Genomic DNA, 13,740 nt, shown 5'->3' on the forward strand with positions numbered 1-13,740 from the left:
TTGGCACCCTTAATCGAAGATTTAAAGTTTGTGTGGGAGAACGGTGTGGAGGTTTACGATGGGTATAGGAAGGAAAGTTTCAACTTGAGGGCGATGTTGTTTGGAACAATTAATGATTTTCCAGCATACGGAAATCTATCCGGGTACAACAATAAAGGTCAAAAGGCATGTCCTGTTTGTGAAGATGAAACCAATACAACACGATTGGAGCTTTGTCAGAAGAATGTCTTTCTCGGCCATCATAGATTCTTAAATTCTAATCATCACTACCGTGGGTGGAGAAAAGCATTCAATGGAAAGGCCGAACATCATACAGCCCCGCCTTTTTTGTCAGGTGATCAAATTTTTGAAAAGGTGAAAGATATGAGCACTCAGTTTGGCAAGCCTTTTGCACATTCACTTGTCAAGGGTGGGTGGAAGAAGAAGTCAATTTTTTTTTAACTTCCATATTGGAAGTCGTTGTACGTAAGACATTTCCTGGATGTTATGCATATTGAAAAAAATGTATTTGACAGCGTCATAGGTACGTTACTCAATCTACAAGGAAAGTCTAAGGATGGCCTTAACATAAGGAAGGACATGGTAAACATGGGAATGAGAACTGAATTGGGACCCGTGACGAAAGGAAGACGAACATATCTGCCACCTGCTGTTTACACTCTATCTAGAAAGGAGAAGAAAACATTGTGTAAGTTCCTCAGTGAAGTTAAAGTTCCAGAAGGCTACTCTTCAGATATTAGAAGACTTGTGTCCATGAAAGACCTCAAGTTAAAGAGTTTGAAGACGCATGATTGCCATGTTATAATGGAACATTTTTTACCAATAGGTATACGTTCTATTCTGCCAGAAAAAGTAAGAAGCGTGATCTTACCAACATTGCAAAAAGAGATAGTTGTTACTTTATGTGATCTTGAAATGTATTTTCCTCCCTCGTTTTTTGACATAATGGTTCATCTAGTCGTTCATCTTGTGAAAGAGACACAATTGTGCGGACCAGCTTATATGAGATGGATGTGCCCTGCTGAACGTTATATGAAAATATTAAAAGGGTACGTGAAAAACAGAAGTCGACCGGAGGGTTGTATTGCCGAATGATACGTTGTTGAAGAAGCGGTTGAGTTTTGTACTGAATATCTGTCAAATGTTCAATCAATTGGACTCCCCAAATCTCATATTGTCGAAAAAAAAAGGAAAAAGGCTAATTGGAAATAAAGCTGTGACAGTATCAATGGTCGAACGGGATCAAGCGCACTTGTATGTTCTGCACAATGAGATTGAGGTTGAGCCGTATGTTGAAATGCACAAGGTTATTCTCCGAGATTTAAATCCAAATAGAAATGAGAATTGGATAGTACGAGAGCACAATCGAAGTTTCATACCGTGGTTTAGGGATCATATTTATTCAAAGTATCGTTCAGATCCTGCTTCAGTAATAGAAAGGTTGAGATGTTTAGCCTATGGTCCAAGTGTAATTGTGTTTTCTTATAGCGCATACGCAATTAATGGATACACATTTTATACCAAAGAACAGGATGATAAAAGTACTATGCAAAATAGTGGTGTTACCTTGGTAGCTGAAGCAATGCACATATCAAGTGCGAATGACTTAAATCCGAAATTTGCAAATTTGACATATTTTGGGGTTATCGAGCACATTTTGGTGTTTGATTACGCGAAGTTTCAGATTCTTGTATTTGGTTGCAAGTGGGTTGAAAATAATAGTGGCATACGAATGGATAAGTCAGGATTTTTGCAAGTGGATCTCAATAGGGTAGGGTACAAAGATGAGCCTTTCATTCTAGCCTCTCAAGCTAAACAAGTGTTCTATGTCAATGATCCGACAAGTACGAAATGGTCTATAGTGCTTTTATCTAACAAAATAGTTGATGAAAACATTGAAGATCAAGGTGATATTGGTGTTGGCATTGAATCTTGTACAAGAAACGATCAAAATGAGAATGAATCTTGTATTAGAAATGATCATAATGAGGGTATTTGGATCAATCCAACCGTCTGCGTTGTTAAGAGACGCGTAGAACACAATCCTACCAAGAAAAGAAAGAGACGTTAGTGATAAAGGTAATAGTATACATATTCCGACTAATTTGCTTTATTCAATTTGTATCGATTGTTTTATTCAATAGTATAGTACTTATTCAATTTTGGTGCATATTCTCGTTTTGTACATAACTTTTGAACCATGTATCCGTTTGTCGACTTCTTTACATGTAACTATACTATTTTGACGATTCCGGAGCTGCTCATGCACTTATCTTTACATTTCGGGACTGTTTTTTATCGGTTTTGCTTCTGCCCGTAATCAAAAGTCGGGCTTAGGGTCTGAATTTCAGAAAACTGACTTTATTTTTGAGTCCGTGGGGACGTTTTACCATAGCCATGTAAATTTCGTTCAATTCCGACAACTTTCTTTTTTGACGCTTATTTTGATTTGTACCGATTTCGTTTCCGATTTACTTGTACATGCATGGTTTGACTTCCATTTGACTTGTATAGATTGTTAGCTTATTAATAGTGTACTAATGTGCTTTAGTTTGTTTGATACAGGTTCAATGGCTCCGGATATAGATGCTCCACCTGAAAACTCACAAGAAAACTCACAAGAAAGAGATGCTCAAGAAAGAGATGCTCCGGATACAAATGCTCCACCTGATACTGAAGCAAAAGAAGTTGCACGAGGCATCACCATTATGAAGGGAATCATTCGACATAGAGACCAAGGATTAGTATACCATTTGGAATGGAATTCTGAAAACCAACCAATTGGTCCTAATTCTGCAAAGTTGACAAGCTATATTGGTACACTTGTTCGTATGCATATTCCAGTCTCCGTAGCTAAATGGAATCTGAAAAGCGAAGAGTTGGATGCGGAAAAAAAAGCGATTTGGGACGAGCTTCAGGTATATATCATATATGGTTGTTGTTATTATCTTGACGATAAATTGTTTAAATTACTTATACTAACACACTATGCGTATGTTTTTTTGCAGAGGACTTTTGAGATACCAAATGATCGTAGACGCTACATACTTAGTTTGGCCGGAAAAAGATATAGAGGGTGGAAAGCTTTTTTGACAAACACCTATCTTAAGGATAAAGATGGAAACTTTCTTGAAGAGGCACCGGGACGGCCAAAAAAGTATGAGATCTTCATTGATGAAAAAGATTGGGTTGAGTTTGTAAATCAAAGAGATGAAGATTTTCGGAAAAGGAGTGCCACAAATAGTGCGAGAGCATCAAAACCCGCGTATCCATACGAAAAAGGGCGTTTGGGATATGCACGCTTAGAGGATAAAATTGTAAGTAAATAGAAATGTGTTTTAATTAATTGTCTAAATGTGTTTTATTTGACGATTTTATCATTTGTGTCAATGCATAGTTAGAGGAGACTAAAAGTGAGGAAACTTCACTTCCTGTACATGTGTTGTGGAAGGAAGCTCGTGTGGGCAAGAATCAAGTTGTCGATCCCGATGTTCAGAGAGTTTATACTGAATGTGTAAGTATAATATTGTGTCTTTAATTAAATCAAATGTTTTTTAATATATAAATGATTTTTTATCTCCACTAATAATTATTGAAATGTAAATGAATTACAGGAGACCTTGTCGCAATCGGTGTCCACCGGTGAGGACCAGGATGATAGGAGCGTACTTAGTAGAGCACTAGATGCTCCTGAGTATCCCGGTCGGGTGAGGAGTAAGGGTCATGGTGTGACTCCAACCTCTTTTTACAAGCATCCTAGGAGAAGAAATCCTACCAATCAAGAAATGTTGCAAAAATTGCAGGAATTGCAAGCACAAGTCTCTGAATTGCAAAGAGATAAAGATATGTATATGAGAGAAAAGTGCAATACTGCATCGGTGAAAGAAACTAGTGATAAAGCTAGTTTCAACTGTCAAAGAAAACTTCCCGAGGTAATTACAAATTTCTTTTCCTTACAAATTGTTCTATTTTATTAACGATAATGACTTTATATTTACTATTGGTTTAGGGCATTTCTTCTTGCCAACTATACTTATCGTCACCGTATTATCGCCTAGTTGGCAAGGGAAAAGTGCACAACACTGTGGGAGATTTACTTCACCATAGACCGCTCCCGGATAGACACCTGAAAGTATCAGTTGATGATGTATTAGATCATGATGCGGTGCTACCGGTACCTGACATGGTCTCAGAGACAACATTGATGCGAGATGCAATAGGGTCATTTGTTGCATGGCCCTCGGAGCTCATTATCATTGGTGATGAGGTATATTGAAAACCATTATGAATCATTTAATTTTCGAATGTCAAATCTGCACCGTTACGTTAATTATTTTTTACATTTTAATTTTAGACTGCTCCTACAAAACCCGCAATTAAGGGCAAAGGGATTTTACAGGAGGAGGAGTCTGTTGCATCACTAAAAGAGGTACATTTAAGGTGTTGATATATAATTTGAATCTAAAACTACATGATTTTATATTTTATCGATCGTTATATGATTTTTAGGCATCTGCTCGGGGGTCACAACAAGTGACACAGGTCGTTCGTAGCGTACCACCTAAGGGTCCTCCGAAGCAAGCGGCAAAAAAAGGTGGTGCTTTTGTGCCTCGATACCGGACGACGCTCGGAACACTTGTTGACATGTCCGATTTGAAGGAAGGTGCTCTCCGTCAAATCAATATGGAGGAAGGTATCTTTGGTGTTGAATTCATGTCACATATTGCAATAGATGACTTGGAAGAGATTTTTACGCAAGAACAACTAGGCATCGCTAATATGCACTCGTACATCCGGTAATATTCACTCATCCGATATATTATTTAATTAGTCGAACAATTTATTTACACATTATGTTTATTATGTTTTTCAATCATCCGGTAATATACACTAATATGCACTCATACATCCGGTTATTCACTCATCCGCTAATATGTTTATAATGTTTTTATTTAAGGTTGTTGCATGACAGAGTGTTGCGCGGGACTACATTGTCAAACAGATTTTGTTTCGTGTCTTCCACCCATTGCAGCGGAATGACAATTGCTTCGGAACCGGAATCAGTTAGACAGCGGTTAGTCGATAGATTCATGTCATCCGGCAATACAGAAAGTCTGATTCTTTGGGCGTATAATACCCGACCAGTAGGGTTAGTTTCTCATTCTTGGTTCATTTAATCTTTGTTTCTTTTACGTAGCAAAATTTTTATATAACCTATTGTTTTAATTTATAGAGCACACTGGTTGTTGCTTGCTATCAACCCGATAAGAGAAGTTATATATTTTCTGAATTCGGTAGATGGTGAGTGGAGCAATTATCCGGCTATGAAGGAAATTATTGATTTGTAAGTGGGATCGTTCTAAATATTCTTGTATATTTATATATTTAATTATTTGTGAGATTGATCTAAATATATGCTTTTATATTTTTGTTAGATCAATACAAGTGTTCCGAAGTCAACGAGACGCACAGGTATCCCGGACTAAATCAAACAACATTACTTGGATCAAAGTGCAGGTACATTATTTTTCACAATTTTGCTTATAATATTTATGCTTCTTGATAAAACAAGACAACTATAAAATCTTATTTGTTTTTCTATGTAGTGTCCGATACAGCGGAACAGTTCAGACTGCGGATACTTTGTTTTGAGGTTTATGAAAGAAATCCTTCAAATGAATCAATTAGAGATTCCAATCACGGTATGGATTTATAACTTAATTAGATAACTTCTTATAATTTATTACATTTAACTAAATCATTCATATTATGTTTTTATTCTGTAGTACTTTGACGAATTCCGTGCTGCTTCTTACACAAAACTTAAGTTGGAAGAAATCAAAGAGGAATTGTGTCAATTTTATATTCATCAGCTATTCATGTAGTAGGATTTGTGTCGATTTGAAGAGAATATTATAGTACTCTAGGATATATGGTTACTAACTTTGTTCATATTGTTGCCAATTAATATTTGAAGTATAATATTGTTGATGTTAGAGATTTAGTTTGATTGACATAATGATGTATATATATAATTTTGGATATTATAATGGTATTATATTAGTATATATATAGTCCTACCTATGGTTGAAAATATATCGTCGAAAATATATTACAGGTCGAAAATATTACAAGTTGAAAATATATTACAGGTCGAAAATATTACAGGTCGATCTGGGAGGCTAAAATTATAGGCTGCACTTTAAAATATCTCATTTAGCAACGACAGCGCTTTTAAAAAGCGCTCTTAAAGGTCCACATACGAAAGCGCTTTGTTACAAAAAACGCTGCCAAAGATTAAAAAAAGAAAAAAAAATGCAACCTACCAAAGCGCTTTTGGAAAAGAGCTCTAGTAGGAGGGGCTACCAGAGCGCTTTTTCCAGCAAAAGCGCTCTTATAGGGGGTCTACCAGAGCGCTTTTTCCAGCAAAAGCGCTCTTATAGGGGGTCTACCAGAGCGCTTTTTCCAGCAAAAGCGCTCTTATAGGGGGTCTACCAGAGCGCTTTTTCCAGAAAAAGCGCTCTTATAGGGGGTCTACCAGAGCGCTTTTTCTGGAAAAAGCGCTCTTATAGGGGGGTCTACCAGAGCGCTTTAAAAGCGCTTTCGTAGCCTACGCCAGCGCTGGCTTTGGCAGCGCTTTAAAGCGCTGTTAAAGGCCAAAAAAAGCGCTTTTGTTTGTCTTCCGTGTTGTAGTGATTGCTTAAACACACTGTATGTCATAGAAAAAATTATATTACAATTCATATTCATTATATGATTTTGAAATATTACTCTGTCAGTGCAGGTTGATATTTGTGGATTAAAGTTATTGTTCATCCCACTTAAATGGATTGGCATGAATGCGATGCTTGTGTATGTCATGGCAGCTGGAGGAATCTTTGCAGGATTTATTAATGCCTGGTGTAGTTCTGTTATTATCAGGTTAGGTATGTAATATAGGGGAAACATGCATAATGCCTGGTGTAGTTCTGAATAATTATAAATACACAAGTTGCAATTTCTAAACTAAGTTAAGAGGTTTAATGTTAAGTAAGGCTACATGTAATGTTTCTTCACTTACTGTAATGTAACAGATAGAAAAATTAAGACTAATGTTTCTTCATATTACTGCTCAATATATTTAATCCTCAATTCCTACTATCTAAATAAATTTCTTATTCTTACTCAAATAATATATATTAGATATGGACTTTTTATAGAGGAGTTTCGTAAATAAAACATCATTACCAGAGCAAAACAAAGGCAGCCCTCTATGAAAACTACACAAATTGGTAGGTCCAATATGGTACTATGCTTATTGTTTAGTCCTTCGAAGGTGTTCAATTCACGTTTATTTTCCTCTAGGGCGTTTATTTTTAATATTTCAGTATTTCATTACGTGTGTCTTCAGTTTTTATACCTTTTGTTGATTTATTAGTAAAACATCTTTTTTTAACTTATATTCATCTATTCAAGTAACTATTAAATCAATAATTTTATTTACACATTTAATAATCCTAATATCCTTCTATTTTGTCTTTACTGTAACAATTTATCTAACCGTCTTACTAGTTACTACTTGGATTTTTTACTTTTTTTTTATTTGACTTTTTTCATTTCATCCTTTTGTGGTGATAATTACTTAACATTAGTCACAATATTAATTAAACATATTTTTAGTTTTAACTTTAAAAATAATTATTTGGTCCAACCGATTCAGCCCACACCAATATGCGTGCGAACACAGGTAACACATCAGTATTATATGAACGCACAGGTAATACATCAGTACCGTGTGAACCCACGGGTAACCAAGTCAAAATCTGTGTGAACGCACGGGTAATACACCAGGACCCGTGTGAACGCACGGGTAACCATGCCAAAATCCATGTAAATCTACAGGTTATTACTTTTTTTTACAATTAAAGAAAATAAAAGTAAATATCTTTAAAATAATTTATGAATTCAAACACTAAAAAAATGTGTTGTTTTTTTATTATTTATGTATCTAATATTTTTATTGAAATCATTTATAATTTAAAATACAATAACTTTTGAGATAATGAATAATTGAAGTATATATTATTAATTTCTCTTTTTAAAATTGGAAAAATGATACATCTACCCCCACTATTTTTACATTCAATCTATAATTCCGCGGCTCTTTTACATCCAATCTCAATTACTATTTTTCCAATTTTTCTATTTTTATTTTGTCTCATTTAATATCATCTACACCCACTATTTAAAGTACCGCTCTATATATAATAACTTAATTTTTTATTTTTTTTTGCATGATTATTTTTTTAATGGGTGTATGATATTTATTTTTTCTGATTTACAACTAAATTTTTATATTTTTCAATTTTTTTATATATTTCATAATTTAACTGGTGACGTATTCGCGGCCCACACCAGAACCCGTGCGAACGCACGGGTTTCCTACTAGTCTTATAATTAAAACAAATCCCACTATTTTTTTCATGGAATATTTGTTTAATTAAATCTTCAGCACATTCTTGTATAAAACTTAACCAAATTTATCTTCAAAGCAAATTCAATTAGATCTTTTCTTCAATGTAAATCTAAATAGGGATGTCAATTGGGCGGGGGCGGGGGCGGGGGCGGGGGACACTTCCCCATCTTTTTCCCCGCCATCAAATTCATTCTCCGTCCCCGTCCCCGATCTCCGTCACGGGGGAATTTCTATCCCCATCCCCGTTCCCCGCGGGATCCCCGTAGATCATACATTTAATCATTAATATTTTATTTTTTAAAATGTTTATATTTTCTATAAAAATAAAAAGCACAACGAATTCACATATTTATTCTGTTATTAAAAAATACTAGTATTTGACATTTATTATTTTTTGTTAAAAATACTAATGGGACACAAAATAATAATTTTTTTTATAAATTTCTATAAAATACTATAAAATTCAATAACATGAATTATAATACTTTTTAAAGTAACAATATGCCTAAACAACTAAATAAATCCAACAACATAATTATGCTTAAAAAACTATACTTCATCAAAATTAATAAGGGATAATTGTAAAATTTAGCATCATGAGTATGCTTGAAAAGCTAAAAAAATACTTCATAATAAGTCAACTAAAAGCAAAAGTCAACATATCTCTATTTGCTCAATTGATAACACACATAAAGTAGGAATATCAAAATACTTAAAACAAAGTTACATATAAATAAACTAAAATATTAAGCAAAATATCCAAACAAGTAATGATCAATTATGTCTCTCTTTCCAACTTCTCCTTGCAAGGTTTTCTTCTCATTCCACAATTAGATATGACTTTCTTTTTCCTACGAAAAGTAAACAATCAATAATTATATTTACTTAAAAAATACTTTAAAAACTAAAAGGTAATAAACACTAATATGTAAATTACCTTATTATCATCACCATCATCCATATCTTCATCCACACATTCGAATTGAGTCAACGTTTTTGAGTAACCTAAGAAACAAATAGCTAAATTAAAATTTAAAAAACCATTTCAATTAATCTTGTAAAAGATAAAAATATATTAACTTTTATATCTTTTCGGATCCAATCTTGAGTGCACATCAAAGTCTCTAAAGTGTCTTCCTTCAACCTACTATGTTGTTGACTTAAAACACGACCACTAGTACTAAAGGCGGACTCTGAAGCAACAGTAGAGATAGGAATTGCTAAAAAGTCCCTTGCAATCTTTTGCAAAGTTGGAAATTTCAAACCATTTTGTTTCCACCATCCTAAGATGTCAAAATTTTCTTTTTTTTGTTTATCAAGCAAGACACCATCTTTCAAGTAGGAAGTAAACTCTGACTTGACATTTGTAGTTGAAGTATTTTCCATCACATATTCTAAATAAGCCTCCTCCCAATCTTGACTTGTGACATCAATGTCATCTACCAATGTTGATGCACCAACTTCACTACTTGTAGGAACCATATCATTATTTGGTTGATATTCTTCAACTAAATCTTCACACATTTGTATTACCTTTTCCAATTCTTTGGGAGCATTATTCTCATACATAAGTGGGAAGAAGTAATTCAACAATGTTATTTTATATCTAGGATCAAAAACAGCCCCTATTGCGATCACCCCATTAATCAAACTCCAATATTTGTCAAACTTCACTATCATACTTCTTGCCATACTTTGTATAGTATCACTAGAAGAGTCTTCCCACTTTGTTAAATCTAATCTTGTTTGACAAATTTTGGGAAAATAAATGTTTGATGTTGGATACTTAATACCCGAGAACAACTCAGTGACACTAAAAAACAATTTCAACTTGTTGATAACACGATTTTATATCGTATATTTAGCTTGAAATCCATAGATATTTATAGCATTTTCCGTTTATTATGCTGATTTATTATGATATTACGCGAGTTTTTGCTTTGTTTCAGGTTTTACACTCTTATTATGACTATTTGTGAAAAGGAGAAGAAATGGAGCTAAAACGAACTCTATTTATGCCTAAAAGATGAAAAATGGGTGCTGAAGTAAAAAGGGAGTGCAAATAAGGCCCAAATATGCTAAAGAAGACCCAAAGGCCCAAAGGAGACGAACCAACCCACTGAAGATCAAATGTGTGTGGCCCAAACCACATAAGCAAGTGGAGACGCACGTCTCCACGTCTCATTGGCCACGTCAGCAAAAGGGAGACGCATGTCTCTAGTCCCCTACATTCTCTCCACTTGAGACGCACGTCTCAAGTCTTCAACGAAGCCTCCCCAATAATCAGAGACGCACGTCTCCGAGTCCAAGTCTGCTGGAGCTGCTCTTTTCACGCAATCCAACTGCAAAGCCTCGCCTATAAATAGAGGCAGATACTTCACTTCAACCTGTCCGATTTCCTGCTAACGAAGTGCTGCCGAAATTGTAGCGTGCATTATATTTTCTGCCTTCCTTTAATTCAAACAGTTATTTTCTCACAACGATTTCTACACCGGAAATTGTTGTGAACCTTTTATAAATCTAGCCTTACGTTAGATTTATCGCCTTTTATTTTCCTTGTTTTATTTTCCGTCCGTTTAAACTCCGAAGAACGATCCAGCCAACCTGTGGTGGAAGTTCAATACTCGAAGATTCAATTGCAATTTATTTAATTCTGGTTTAATATTTACCGCCTTTATTTATATATTTATTTGCATGATATTTTATATGCCAATTAACATGCCTTTTATTATAAGCCAAATTGATTCATGCATGCTTAACTGTATTAATATGTCTGGCTAAATTACTAAGGTATCGGTATGTAAAGTAAGTTAACCGTAGGGATCCGAAATAAATTGGCATAATTATGTTTTGTTAATTATCACCTGTTTTTGGTTAGTATGTCTAATTTAATTAGTAAGTCTTAAAACCAATAGAGCGAAAGTTTGAGGTCTTAAGACGGTCAAAGGTTAAAATCAATAGAGCGAAAGTTTGAGATCTTTAACTGGATAGTAGACATAGGACATTAGTTTTAAGGATGGCGAAAGCGTATTAAAACTAATTAGAACTTATTTATTTTCAAAAATTGTTTTTACACCCGAGCGGGATGGCGAAAGCGTACGTTAGGGATATTAGCATGTTCCGAGTCAACAGAGCGAAAGTTTGAGATTAGGAGATTTAAATAGATAACAACTTCATAAAACAGGCATTTTATTAATTACGTTGTTTCCAAAAAGCTTTCCTAAAATCTAATGGGATGGCGAAAGCGTACATTAGGATTAGGATAGTAATCTAAATCAACAGAGCGAAAGTTTGAGACGAGGATTTTTAACCAATTGAATTAGTAAAGATTTTTAATTAAATTATGTAAAAGTCAATGGACCTTCGGATCACCTTAAGTTAAACGAAATACATACTGATATATGTCTTTTAATATATTCTTTATTTCTCACAATCACTCTCCCTTAGGAACAATCAAAATATTAGTAGCCCTAGCTTTACATAGTAACCTTAGATAACGGTAGATCGATTCATAGTCCCTGTGGATTCGATATCTTTTAAAACTACACGACACGACTGTGCACTTGCAGTCATCAGATTAATAGACACGTAAAGTCGCGATCACTTTGTCACAAATTTCTCTTGCCATTTTCCAATCTTCTTCACTTGGTGCACACTTATATTGGGAATCACGGCGTTGTTTTAAACGTTTAAAAACTTGTTCGTAAGGAAATGCAGAAGCAAGCATTAAATAAGTAGAGTTCCATCTTGTTCTACAATCTTGTGCAAGCTTCTTTTCATAAGTCATGTTCAATAGATTACAAGTTTATTTAAATTTCTCCTCCCTCTTTGGTGTTGCTACCCAAAAACCGACACATTCCCTAATCTTTTCAATTGAACTAGAAATTGTCTGCATGCCATCTTTCACTATCAAGTTTAATATGTGGGCGCAACAATGCATGTGAAACAATTTCCCTTTTAAAACAAAAGAAGAAGGTGACATCTTATCAATCAAATGGTCAATCAGAGCATCATTGGTACTACAATTATCAACGGTTAATATTGACAATTTTCTATCAATATTCCAATCCATCAAACAATCTACCAAAAAATCACAAATGACCTCAGCAGTATGTGGCGTAGGGACTTAAATTAACCTAAAAATAAATTATAATAAATATCACATAAAATAACTATACTATAATAATAACGTAAATTGAAGGGAGAAGTTACCTGATAATTCGATTCTGCAAAATCCAATTTTCATCAATGTAATGAGTTGTAACAGACATATATCCTTTGTCCTGGTTGCTAGCAGTCCATATATCAGTAGTTATTGCAATGCGGCGTTTATTCTTTGCAAGTATTTTCATTTGCTTTGACTTCTCACTTTCATACAACTTCATTATATCATTTTTCATGGTGTTCCGAGAAACTATCTTGAACAAAGGTTGAAGAGAATGGCTATAATTCTAAAACCAAAATGGTTAACCATCATGTTGGGATATTCATGCAATATAATCATCTTCGCGAGTTCATTCCTAGAAACATCTTGATTAAATGTATAATTTCCAACCACAAATGATTCATGTCTGTTTCCGGATTTTTTTTTGTCACTTTAAGCATGGCTTGTTTTGGACCTCTCTCTCTGTGCGTTTTGGACATATGCTAATACAATCAAATAAATGTTTAGTACCATTTTTTGTATCACCAATTTTCTTATCACAAGATTTGCATATAGCCTTCCAAAGGCCTCCTATTTTTTGCCTTTTAAAATAGGGCCAAGCATCTGATTTTAATCCCCTTTTGTTAGGACTTGTAGTGGGTTCAACAGGAGCTTCAGGATCTTGATTTTCTATATTTATTTCATTTGGAGTAGATTGAACTTCCTGTGTGAGTGAAACTCCATTACTTTCTATAGGATCTTCATTCCCTTCCAAAGCAACATTAGGACTATTAGATGATTGAAATTCACCAACCATTCTTTTACCAAAAACCTGGCCACACAAACACAAATTTTAAAAGACTACATGGAAGTAGAACAAAAATAATAAATATATGAAAAAATAATAAATAAATAAATAAATAAATAAATAAAATAGTAAATATATGAAATTCACACAAAAAATAATTAATAAGAAAAATCTTATATTTCTAAATATATGATGCATTACACATATTTCTAAATGTATGAAATGTATTTCTAAATATATTATCTCTTATTTATTGTAACTTTTCAATTAGAAATAATAACATATATTAATTAATTATATACATTGACAATACATGAGATTATCAATCCACTT

At 34.0% G+C, this 13,740-nt stretch overlaps 1 pseudogene; it reads right to left on the reverse strand.

The window, feature by feature from the left end:
- Positions 1 to 12,260: 12,260 nt before the first annotated feature.
- On the reverse strand, positions 12,261 to 13,416 carry LOC131597082 (zinc finger BED domain-containing protein RICESLEEPER 2-like; annotated as a pseudogene).
- Between the last annotated feature and the right edge of the window lie 324 nt (positions 13,417 to 13,740).

This window comes from Vicia villosa, linkage group LG4 (assembly GCF_029867415.1).
Source record: "Vicia villosa cultivar HV-30 ecotype Madison, WI linkage group LG4, Vvil1.0, whole genome shotgun sequence".
NCBI classification, from domain to species: Eukaryota; Viridiplantae; Streptophyta; class Magnoliopsida; order Fabales; family Fabaceae; genus Vicia; species Vicia villosa.